The 13,009-nt window shown below is 49.4% G+C and overlaps 1 protein-coding gene across 1 annotated transcript in view; it reads right to left on the minus strand.

Annotated features, from left to right (window-relative positions):
* Positions 1–13,009, minus strand: part of LOC147711417 (polycystin-2-like protein 1) — a 3,079,390-nt gene that overhangs the window by 271,376 nt on the left and 2,795,005 nt on the right.

Consider the following 13,009-nt stretch of genomic DNA (forward strand, 5'->3'; position numbering starts at 1 on the left):
CTAGTTAAGATGAAAATGGACACATGTCAATGACAACCATCATGAGATGGCCACAGCACATCCCGTTAAGGATGTCACAGAAAAACAAAGACTGCCATGATAAATGGGTGACACACCAGGTTACATGGGTGGACATTTGAGCCACACAGAGGGCACACCTCTCTATTTACCATACACAAGTGCCGCAAACAACACATAGGTCAATGTGAATGCACACATATTAAACCCCACATTTCACATATGCACGCCTTTTAGCATACCATCCAGCCAATGTGTGTAAAATGAACATGACTATCTCATACTCATCTGCTGTACCTGTCACACCTCAATGCATCATGTAAACTTGTCACATATCCACAACACAATGATCACAGTAGGCGGCGAACTCTCAATTGTGCCTATGAGCAGATGTAAAAGCACAAGTAAGTAACAACACCATACAGTGAGACAAGCCTTGCCAAGGTCAGCACTGACCCACAACACATTGATTGGTTACACATTGTTGAGTCCACTTCAACACTGTCACGCATCATCAACCATCAAATGCATAATTGACATGGCAGGGGCCACAGACCAATGTACATCACACATAGCCAACCATGGCACGTGCGTCCACCTGTGGATTCTATGGAATAATGGCATTGTGTGCACGATGATGTACCCTTCACCATGTTGCCGCTGTGTACTGTTGAAGTGTTCCCGATGGACATTGCTATTGCATGTGCCCCAAATCACAGTAGCTACCGCCTGGCCCCGGCGGTGTGTCACCAGCACCACCTCTTAAACAATTGCAGTAGTCATTGGCATGGAGACATGCCCAAATGGCGGTGGGCATGCTCCACCACCCAAATCGCAGTAGCTACCGCCTGACCACAGCGGTGTGTCTCCACCACCACCCCTTACACAATTGCGGTAGTCATTGGCATGGAGACATGTCCAAATTGCGGTGGGCATGCTCCGCCACCCAAATCGCGGTAGCTACCGCCTGGCCCCAGCGGTGTATCACCAGCACCACCCCTTACACAAATGCAGTAGTCATTGGCATGGAAACATGGGAAGATGGTGGTGGGCATGCTCTGCCACCCAAATCGCGGTAGCTACTGCCTAGTCCCGGCGTTGTGTCACCAGCACCACTCCTTACACAATTGCAGTAGTCATTGACATGGAGACATGCCCAAATGGCGGTGGGCATACTCCGCCACCCAAATTGCGGTAGCTACCGCCTGGCCCTGGCGGTGTGTCACCAGGACCACCCCTTACACAATTGCGGTAGTCATTGGAATGGAGGCATGCCCAAATGGGGGTGGGCATGCTCCACCACCCAAATCGCGGTATCTACCGCCTGGCCCCGGCAGTGTGTTACTGCCATGGGGCATTGCCTACAGCCAATGGGAGCGATGATTGCGGTGGCATGATGCAGTTTTGAAAATTGCGGAAGGCGTGCTCCGCCACCGCGGAGGCGGTCATTGGATGGTTTTGAAAGATGCACCATTGCGGTAGCGCACCCCGGGTCCCTGCGGTGCATCACCGCCATGGAGCATTGCCTACAGCCAATGGGAGCAATGATTGCAGTGGCATAATGCAGTTTTGACAATCGCAGAAGGCATGCTCCGCCACCACGGAGGCGGTCATTGGATGGTTTTGAAAGAGGCAGACCTGGACAACCAATTGTTGCAGCTTGGCACCTAAGAAACGACCCCAGGGGGCCATAAATCTGTGGCAGTGAGACTCACATTTCCTCTGCTCCAGAGCCTGCTGCCTGGGACCCTCTCCTGCTGCTGCCTACAGAGCCTGCTGCCTGGGACCCTCTCCTGCTTCTGCCTACAGAGCCACCACCCAATTACACCACAGGTGTTCCATGTCCACAGGGATGGCAAGGACAGAGAAGATCCGTGCCAGTCCATTCACAAGCGAGGAGCAAGAGGTCCTTGTGGATGAGGTGTTGGCACAGTACCACTAGGCTGTATGGTGCCCCCAATGTTGTGGTAAGTCATCGTAAAGGGAGGTGTAGGGCAGGGGGGGCAGACATGTAGTTGTACTGCTGCAGTATATGCCTGAGGGTGTGGGGTTGTGTCATACACTGACAAACATGGTGTCTTCAGGGCGAAGGAGTGTGTGTGTCCCAATGTCATGGGTTTCCCTGCCTGCAGTTGTCTGTCTGAGTGGAGTGTGTTACATTGTCAGCCAATCAGAGCCACAGGATGTTGGACATGCAGGTGCCAGGACAGTAATTGCTTGGCTGATTGTCTCTGAGTGCCCCTGTTGTCCGACTCAGTGTGAACCCAGAGGCTATGCCCAGTGCCTGCCCACCAAGATGAGATCACATCACTGCACTTACTGTGTCCTTACTCTTGTTCATTCAGACTGAAATAAAAATATGCACCATCTCAGCCCTGTATAATTGCAAACGACCACACTTTTGTAGATGGATATTTTGTTGGTGAGTCCATGTACCCCGATGCCACACACGTTACATACACATATGTTCACAGGACATGCTCATTGAATGCTGCCCAGTCATGCACACAGTGATTCTACACACAGACACAGGTCGATGTATGATGTATGTAGTGACCAGACATGCATAGGACTGGAGATATGTGCAAACCACTGAGGAGGTTCAGTGCAGTCATCCTGCATGTGTGTGAGATTATCAGGGACCCTGAAGCCCTTACATATGCATGCAATCACATCTGCTTGGCCCATGCGGAGTGCCCTTGTGAGGTGTACACCAGTTTGGGATGGAGGGAGATTACATTTGGTAATGAGTCTGTGTCTTGCTACTGTACTGATAGATGTCGGTACATGACACTGTGTCACTGATCATTTCCCCTTCTTTTCTCCCATGCCTGCAGCTCAAGGTACACCAGCGTAAGGCCGTGTGGAGGGCCATTGCAGCAAAGGTGCGCGCCCTGGGAGTATCTAACCGACGACGCACCCACTGCCACAAGAGGTGGGTCGACATCAGCCGGCTGGCAAAGAACGTGGCAGAGATGACATTGGGGCTGCTACCACTGACTGGGCGTTTGGCATTGCTCAGCATGACACAACTGATGGGCCGCATCTTGGCGGTGACTCATCCTGAGCTGGATGCACGTCTGAAGGAGCATCGGCAGCAAGGCAGGGGTGAGTATTTGGGGAGGGTGACTTTGGCTGGGAGCGGATACATGTGTAAAGGGCCTGTGGCAGCGGTGGCCCATGTGATGTTTGTGGGGTGGGGCTGTGCTGTGTCATGTAAGTGGCTGCTGGGATGGGTACCAGTGTCATGTATTGGCCCAAAGAGGCCTTACAAAGGTGATCCTCCCTGCCGTGCTTTCCCATAGCCAGGATCTACATGGTCATTCAGCATTGGGATGGTATGGGGAATCTATTAGGGGGTGAACAGCAGTGTCCACTATCTGAGTGTGACTTCATGCATGCCTACTTTGCATGCACCATGATCGTTGAGGCCCACACATCTGACAACAATGTGCCCCAGAATACCACATAGAGTTTGGTATGGGCTACTTGCCATTGTGGACTGTAATGTTCTAATAGGTGTGTGTGTGGTCCCCTCCTGTTCCCTCAAGGTCTGTCAGTGGTAATAAGTGGTGTCCCCACATCATGTCCCTAGGTGTGGGCAGAGCAAGTTGTGTGACTGGTACACTTTATCCACGGGCAGGGTGTTTTGCTGTGTGGCCTTAACATGGCTCAGTCATGGCAGATATTCAGGGTTACAGGCACTGTTGTCGTCTATGTAGTGTGTTGCTGCAATGTGATCGCAGGGTCTGGTGGTCACCATGTTGATTTGGGCATCTCCTGTACTGCATTGATCAAATTGCTTTGTCCTGATGATGACACTAACACAACCCTGCATCTCTCTCTCATGCAGAATCGCAAGTGGACACGGAGGAACAGGAGCCGGAAACCAGTGGTGGCGAGAGTAGCACTACAGCTGCACCGGAGCCCAGTGACACAGAGCTCACCAGCGCATCTGAGGGGGAAAGGAGTATGCAGGAGGAATCCCTGCCTGAACCTCAAAGCATTACATCATCAGATGCCAGCGGTGATGCATCCATGTTGGCAGGCACAGGAAATGGGGACTCTGCATCATCTTCTACCACACAGCCGCCAGTGGCCAGCCTCCCATCCACTTCCTCTGGTGCTGCCCATGTCCGTGTCAGTAAGGGGGGACGAGATAGATTCATACCTGGCACAGCTGAGCCTGCACCTGTCCCCCCTGCTGCCCTCAGTGCTGAGTCTGTAGAGCTCCTGCACCAGCTTTGTGTGGGCCAGACAGCCCTGCTCAATGTCTTCAGTAACCATGACAAAAATTAGACCAGGTGGTTGCCTACATGGAGAGCATACACTCTGACGTGGGTGGGCTACACCGTACAGTCCAGGCTTTGTCATCCACAGTGACGTCTGCCCTTCATCAGGCACATACTACCATTCCTGCTCTAGTGCCTTTGTCCACCCCCCAGTCAGTGGCCACATCGGATGATAGTGACCAAGGTTCCCATGCGTCACAGTCACGATACAGCACAAGAAGCACCCAGCAGAAACAACCCAAGCGGGCCCGCCCACAGACACCATCCCCACAGAAGAGCAGAGCCACCCCAGAATGCAAAGACAAGAGATCGTCAGGGAAGAGCAAGGCCGAAAAAGCAATGAAGCAGACATCAGGCTCCCATGCCTCAGAGGCATCACCAGCGAAGGACTCTCCTGTCCCTAAAACTTCATGCAGAGCTAGGCGTGCAGCGTATGCCCACTGAGGAGGTGTTGTATGGCAAGGGTACACCTAGGAAGTGCTCAGGGCCACATACCCCCGCCACATCAACTCCAATTCCAAGCCCAGTGAAGCAGGTGAAGGAGGGCACTGTAGGGGCTACCCCTGGCAAACAGGCAAAGGAGGGCATTGTAGGGAGGACACCTGGCAAAAAGGGTAAGGAGGGCACTGTAGGGGGTACACCTGGCAAACAGGGGAATGTGGTCCAGAGGCGTAGCCAGACAAAGCGTTCCGCAGGATCCAGCACGTCACCAGAGGGAGTGCCAGTGTCTGCACCTGATGCGGGTCTGTTGGTGTGTGTGCCTGTTGTGTCATCACCAGTTCCCATTGACCCCAAGACAGAGAAGGCATTTTGAATTCTCAAGAAGTGGAAAGGTACCCCTCCAACACTGTTTCACAGGTCTGCATGACTTCACCTCCACATGCCACTACACCACCTGGTCCAAACAGCCCTCAAGCTTGCCAAGCCACTGATAGCCCTACATCACCTGGGCCTCTGTCTCCCCAGTCAAGTGGTCCTGCTGTACCGACACACAGCCAGCTCCAAGTCCGCCTGACAGCCAAGAGTGAGTGGTATTCCCCCTCACACCTGTCTCCCATACAGGTGTGCTAGTCCTGCCCATTGTTTACCACCTGGGTGTGTTGCTGGCCATGGAAGGGTACAGTCAAACACACTCATTGTGCAGCTTCTCATGTCCTGACTCTGCACTTCTCCCTGTCCACTGGCCTAGTCATTCACTGCTGTTCTGGCCTTGCCTGTGCAGCTTTTCATGTCCTGACACTGCACTTCTCCCTGGCCACTGACCTTGTCATTCACTGCTGTTCTGGCCTTGCCTGTACAGCTTCTCATGTCCTGACACTGCACTTCTACCTGGCCACTGGCCTTGTCATTCACTGCTGTTCTGGCCTTGCCTGTGCAGCTTCTCATGTCCCGACTCTGCACTTTGCCATGCCCACTGGCCTTGTCATTCACTGCTGCTCTCCCCTTGCCAGTACAGATTCTCATGTCCTCACTCTGCACCCTGCCATGGACACTTGCCCTGTTGCTCTGCTGTGTTAGAATCTCCACTGTGCCATGGATACTGGCCCTGTTGCTCTGCTGTTTTGGCCTATTGCCTGGGCAGCCTCTCATGTCCTCACTCTGCACCCTGCCTTGGACACTGGCCCTGTTGCTCTGCTGTGTTGGACTCTACCCTGTGCAGCCTCTCATGTACTTGCTGTGCCACCTGCCATGGACACTGACCCTGTTGCTCTGCTGTGTTGGAATCTCCCCTGTGCCATCGACACTAGCCCTGTTGCTCTGCTGTGGTGTACTCTACCCTGTGCAGCCTCTCATATACTGCTGTGCCACCTGCCATGGACACTGGCCCTGTTGCTTCACTGTGTTGGACTCTCCCCCGTGCCATGGACACTGGCCCTATTGCTCTGCTGTATTGTATTCTACCATGTGCAGCCTCTCATGTACTTGCTGTGCCGCCTGCCTGCCATGGACACTGGCCCTGTTGCTCTGCTGTGTTGGAATCTCCCCTATGCCATGGACACTGGCCCTGTTGCTCTGCTGTGTTGGACTCTACCCTGTGCAGCCTCTCATGTACTTGCTGTGCCACCTGCCATGGGCACTGGCCCTGTTGCTCTGCTGTGTTGTATTCTACCATGTGCAGCCTCTCATGTACTTGCTGTGCCGCCTGCCTGCCATGGACACTGGCCCTGTTGCTCTGCTGTGTTGGAATCTCCCCTATGCCATGGACACTGGCCCTGTTGCTCTGCTGTGTTGGGCTCTACCCTGTGCAGCCTCTCATGTACTTGCTGTGCCACCTGCCATGGGCACTGGCCCTGTTGCTCTGCTGTGTTGGACTCTACCCTGTGCAGCCTCTCATGTACTTGCTGTGGCACCTGCCATGGACACTGGCCCTGTTGCTCTGCTGTGTTGGAATCTCCCCTGTGCCATGGACACTGGCCTGTTGCTCTGCTGTGTTGCACTCTACCCTGTGCAGCCTCTCATGTACTTGCTGTGCCACCTGCCATGGACACTGGCCCTGTTGCTCTGCTGTGTTGTAATCTCCCCTGTGCCATGGACACTGGCCCTGTTGCTCTGCTGTGTTGTACTCTACCCTGTGCAGCCTCTCATGTACTTGCTGTGCCACCTGCCATGGACACTGGCCCTGTTGCTCCGCTGTGTTGGACTCTCCCCTGTGCCAGGGACACTGGCCCTATTACTCTGCTGAGTTGTACTCTCCCCTTTGTCATGGACACTGGCCCTGTTGCTCTGCTGTGTTGTACACTGGCCTTCCTGTTTGTAGTTTGCCTGTGCAGAATAGCTTGCATATGATCAGCATTTTGTACCTTGCTCTTGTCTACTGTTGTTCTACTGTCACTTCTGTGCAATATGTGAATAAAGACTGTTGTCTGTTTTGTCAGTGTCCTTGCTGTTAAAGTTATTTTGGTGTGTGCATTTGGTTGCCTGTGCCCCATGCTCTATGTGTCACCTCAACATTGCCAAGCTCTTTGCCCGCATCATATTTTTAAACAGGGGTGACAGGGTCTTCAGTCCATTTAGACACTGATACGAGTGTTATCTGTGATGGCTACTTTACCTGTCATGCAGTTCTCTTTTTAGTGGTTTGCTATTGTTGGCTACATTGTTGACATGTCAGGTTGAGGGTCACTGCCAGCACAGGGTGTGATGCTGTGCCCAGGTTTGCATGCAGGCTGGGCAATGTCGTGATGTATGTGTGTTATTCCTTTATGTGTGCCCAGCTGTGTATGGTCATCTTGTGGTGGCCCTTAGTCCTGGTCCCATGGTCTATATGAGATGTGTGCTCTTGGGTAGTCAAGAGGTGTGCAGTTTGAAGGGTGTGACTTTGTAGTGGGTGTGGATGTGTGTGTGCCCCTGGATTGTGAAAGACACACATGTGTCACCCAGGAGTTGTGTGCCTGTTGTTTGGATTGTTCTGCTCTGTGGATAGGGTTGTATGCACATGTGTGAGTTGTATGTTCCGCACTGTGCAGTGTGTTGGTGTGTCCATGCTGTTCTGTCTGACTCCTCCTTGTTGTTTTGGTCACTTATGAGTGTGCAAAGTATGTGACTTGTACATCAGTGTTGTGTTTCTTTGATCATCAATGTGTCTTGAGTGTGTTTGTGTAGACTGTGTAGCCCTGCTGCTCCACACTGCCATTGTGGTTGTGTTTCTCATGCATTGTAGGCACATGGTGCCTTTTATCCTCCTGTATGGCATGGCGTGTGTGGTGTAATGCCATCCCCTACGTGTGCCACTTATGCCTATCCATTGTGGGTCTGCACTCCCTCTATTTGTGTATGGTACACCCCTTACATGTCTACTACTGACATGCAAGTCAGTTCACTTTGATGTCAGCTGTCCCCTTGGTTACATGTGTATGTGCCTCCCCATCACTTAATTTTTTTAACTGTGAGAGACGCTTCGCCGAGTGTTTGGGCGTGTTGGGGGCTCTGCAAACTACCGGCCCCAGGAGACATCGGGGGAAGACAGCGCCAGCCTCTGCCCTCCCTTTCCGCCCGCAGCGTGTCATAAGCAGCTTGTCATCTCCGTCCTGCGGGATGCGCGCAGACGTGCGCTGGGCTAATTCCGGGCAAAGGACGGGCCGTCAGTGGCCGTCAGGGGCCGAAAGAGGCCAGGCTGGGCCCCCCCATTTAGCTCCTTGAACAGGGACTAAGGACTAACGGAAGAAGAAGGTAACGTGTAACCTGTTTAAAATCCAATTGATAAACGCAATCCTCCAAGAATAATAATGTATTGAGTGCTTTAAGATATTACCTGTCCCCACTGCAAAAATGAGTAAACGGAGGGTGGTAGTTGGAACCCTAGACGATTTTATTATAAGGGCCGAATCTGTGCTTATACATGAGATACAGGCAACCGAGAGAATACTGTCCTTAGCTCTTGTCCGGCTCCAACCGCGTTCGTCACCTGGGGGTACTCTGGACCTAATTTCTTCTGACACTTTAAGATCGTCTACTGTGGCCTTAAGTCCTGATATAGTAGTCACACACACACCGTCTTTATCCCCTTCTGCTATCCAGGATCTAAGCTCTCCTGCTATTAATACCCGAGGGACTTCAAGCAAGACAGCTAGAGGGCGGACACTGGCTTCTTCAGCATTTGAGGGAAAGAAAAATGGAGCAAAATCAAACCAGTCAAACACCAGACAAAAAACAAAAGACTCTAATACAGGCATCTTGTGTAGTAGTGTTGGTAGTAGTGCCAGCGGAACAGTCAAAGCTTTGTCGTCCAACTCGATTTCCACTCAGACCGAAGATCTGAGTGGAAAATGGCTCTAATGCAGCCGATATGGGCATTACAATTTTAGACACTTTGTTGGAAGGATTGAGTCCAGATTGGATGACCTAATGGAGATTTTTGTTAAAAAACTAGATGTTTTATGGAAGAAAATGCCTAAAACAAATACTGTGACGATTAGTACAATTGGGGGCGGGGGGGCGGGGAAATTGTTTTGCATCCAGCTTTGAATCCAGTATTGAATGGTCAAATTAATTGTAATGGTGCATCACAATCCCGGAGTACAGTTGATCTCATGGCGCCCCCTCAAGCTGTTTTCTGTGAATCGTGTGGGAATAGGGGGGCAATGCCAGTAATAAGTGATGACCCTATTAATAGAAGCAGTAGGACGACGTTGAGGAAGGATGGTATGGGCAATCAGAAGGGGGAAACAACTAGGGCAATAACCAAGACAGGCCATCTAAGCAGGGCTTAACGCCAGCTAATGGCACTAATGATAAGAACAAAGATTTTAGTAAATCTGGTACTAATTTTAATTCGGATGTTTTACATCTCCCACCAGCCTCCGCCCCATATGTGCTTGTCTTAACTGGCATCCCTGCGCTTAGAGAGGGACAGAGAGAGTCCTGGTCTGAGCTCCAAAATAAGTCGGAATACTGGCTTCATAAACACAAAAATTTTGATTTGTGTAGGATGGAGGAAATAATTATGGCCAGGAGAGTAGGGTGAGTCGGACCATCAAACAAATGTATAGATGGGAATTGTGTTGTTTTAAACTTTAGAAGACCCACACAGATCCGTCGCCTACTATCTATTAGAGATCAATCATTTACCCCCCTGACTAACATTAGCATACTTCCCCTGGGTTATTTCTATAAGCCAACCTTAACCCCAAATAGAAGCATTGAAACAGCTATGCCCCTATCGAACGGATATCATGTCCTTTCTAGTCTGGATACACAAGATTGACCATTAGACATGGTATCCAATGTAGAAGTCAATGATATGTCAATCCTAGACGTACCGATTAGACCTGATTGCTCCCCAGAGAGGATAAACACATTAAAAAGTAGCAATGGAGCAACCTTGAATGTTTTGAGCTGGAATGTGGCAGGGTTACGTTCAAAACTCGATAACATAGATTGGATAAATATGATTAGGGAATATGACATTGTCATGTTCCAGGAAACCTGGGCCACGTCAGAACTATACATCGAGGGGTTCCATTGTTTTAGTGTGACATCCCAAACACCTAGGATGGGGAGACCATCGGGAGGGTTGTTTATAGGGATTAATATGGCTGCTGGGGGAAAATTAAGATAATTCCATCTTGCAGTTTAGAATAACAGGGAGTGCTTTATAAAAGACGGATTCACTTCCATCCAGTCAGTTCCAAACAAGAGTTTTATTAAGCTCTTTGATTTTATTTCAGACTTGGATACTCAGTCCAATAATGGGGACCCTTTGGGTTTTTTATTGGGGGCGATTTTAATGCCAACATTCTTGACATACAACCTGAAAAGGGAATGGCTTATTATGGCCAATCGATCATTAGAGGCAGAGAACTTGCCCGGTTTATAAGATCCCATGATCTGTCCAACGTTATGGACCTGGTTGCAGGGTCAACCACGACTAATCATCCAACTTATAGGGGAAGGGGCTGTAGTTCTATCATAGATTTTATCTTTGTATGCCCTCTGTTAGAAAAACAGTTAGTATCTGCCGAAGTTGTACTTTCCAACTTTGCGGACCATAATCCTATTAAGATATCGATACATACTTCCCATAGACCGATTTTTCGGATTGAATGTGGGGCTACAAATTTAATGGTGTCTACAGACAACTTAAGATTGTGTTGGAAGGAGGTTGACAACTTCGATATATTTAGAAGATTGGCAAGTGACAAAATGTCCCTTATTGATTCCTGCCTCTCATTACAATTACCATCAGCACAGATAATTGAGGATTTCGGTAAGCTCTGTCAGACGATCAAAATCCTCCTCTCCAGACCCTCTCCCCAAACGGCACACACCCCTAGATGGTTCAACCATGAATGCACACAAGCAAATAGGAACTTACGTAGGGTACGTTCAGCCACTCCGAGGTGTACAACAGAAGTTAAACTGGCCAGAAAGAAGTACAATGAGGTGATCAGAGATAGGAAGAAGGACCTCCTGAGTGAACGCTGGGACAAATTGTCTGAGTCTGCTAGCCAGAAAAAGGGCTATATTTTTTGGGCAACAGTAAGGGACCTTCGCTCCATGGGCCAGTCCTCGACGCCAATTAGCTGTAACATCTCCAGTGATGCATGGGTTGATCACTTTTCAGGAATTTATACCTCACCGCTTCCATGCGAGGCAACCTTTACCCCAGGTAGCCCAGTACCCATTGAAATAAGTATTTTAGAAGTTGTAGAAGCCATCAATCAGAGCCTAGGTAACAAGGCGCCGGGTCCAGATGGGCTCCCTATTGATTTAATCAAGTGGAACCCGGATTTCTGGGCCCCTTTGCTTTTGAATGTTTTTAACAACTTAACTTTAACAAAAGTACCCGAGACATGGGCCAGAAGTATAATAGTCCCGATTTTTAAGAAGGGAGATAGATCTCTTCCGTGCAATTATAGACCTATTTCTCTAATAGAAAACACCCTTAAAATTTTAGGAAGAGTCTTGTACAACAAAATTCTGGGATGGACAGAAGCAAATGCCATCTTGGATCCATGCCAGCTGGGTTTTAGGGGCAAGGTTGGAACCATAGAACAATGTCTCAAAATAAATGTAATTGTCGGGAAATATACTATCGCACGGAGGACCCCCATTTATATGGCTTTTATGGATTTGTCCTCAGCTTTTGACCTAGTGAATAGGTCAAAGCTGTGGGCAATCCTTCTGGCAGGAGGGTTGGATGAAGCATTGGTAAATTTTTTAGCATATTTACATAGAGACCTTCAGGCTCAGGTAAGGATTGGCATGGGAGGAGAGGTTTCAGGGACTATTGATATCGGCAGGGGGGTCAGACAAGGTTGTGTATTGGCCCCCCTCCTTTTTATCATATATATTAATGGGCTGAATAGCTCTTTGAAAACGGCTAATCGAGATGTTCCATACATTAATAAAAAGCCCATCCCCGTGCTTCTTTACACAGATGATGCGGTTCTTATAGGCCGCACTCCAAATTCCCTGTGTCTTCTTGTTCAAAATGTTAACAACTATATGAAGGAGTTAGATCTGCGGGTACATTTTAAGAAATCTTTTTTAATGAGTAGTGGTCCAGGGAAGCGTGAAATAGTCTCAACTACAATAGATAGCCAAAAACTGACCTCTGTAAGATCTTTTGTTTACTTAGGGCTGGCCTTTGCTGCGAACGGCTCCTGGAGTGACCATCTAGCTCTCGCCAGGAGCAAGTTCTCAAAGGCCACCAATTCAGTATTAAGCCTACCCCACCCTAGGACCACGGGGCTATTTTAGCAATCCAGAAAATATACAAACTCCAGTGTACCCCGGTGGCCACATATGGAGACGAGATTTGGGGAATAGTTAATTGCTCAGCTATCCAGCAGGAAGAAAATAGTTTTGCAGGAAATTACTGAGCACCCCAATCTCAACCCCCAATATATATGTCACAAGGAGCTCAATATTAATTTTATACCTGATTTTATTCGTGCACGACCGGCACTTATGTGGGTATCACTGTGGAAGAACGAAGCGGCATCCTTGACACAGCAGATTATTATGAATTGTTTACATTGCGATAAAGGCTTAGAAATCACATGGCTAAGTGGTGTGCTCCAAAGTTTGCGCAGTGTAAAAAGAGAAAATGTCTACTTGGAAACAACATTAGCAGAATCAGTTCCAAAAAAGGAACTGCAGAATGCTTTGTACTCCCTATACAACAATGAGCGGGATGTGATGGAGTCCAGGAAAACATTTGTACGCAACTACATGGCCATTGAACAGCACTGTTA

Source organism: Lissotriton vulgaris, chromosome 5 (genome assembly GCF_964263255.1).
Source record: "Lissotriton vulgaris chromosome 5, aLisVul1.2, whole genome shotgun sequence".
In the NCBI taxonomy this organism is placed as follows: domain Eukaryota; kingdom Metazoa; phylum Chordata; class Amphibia; order Caudata; family Salamandridae; genus Lissotriton; species Lissotriton vulgaris.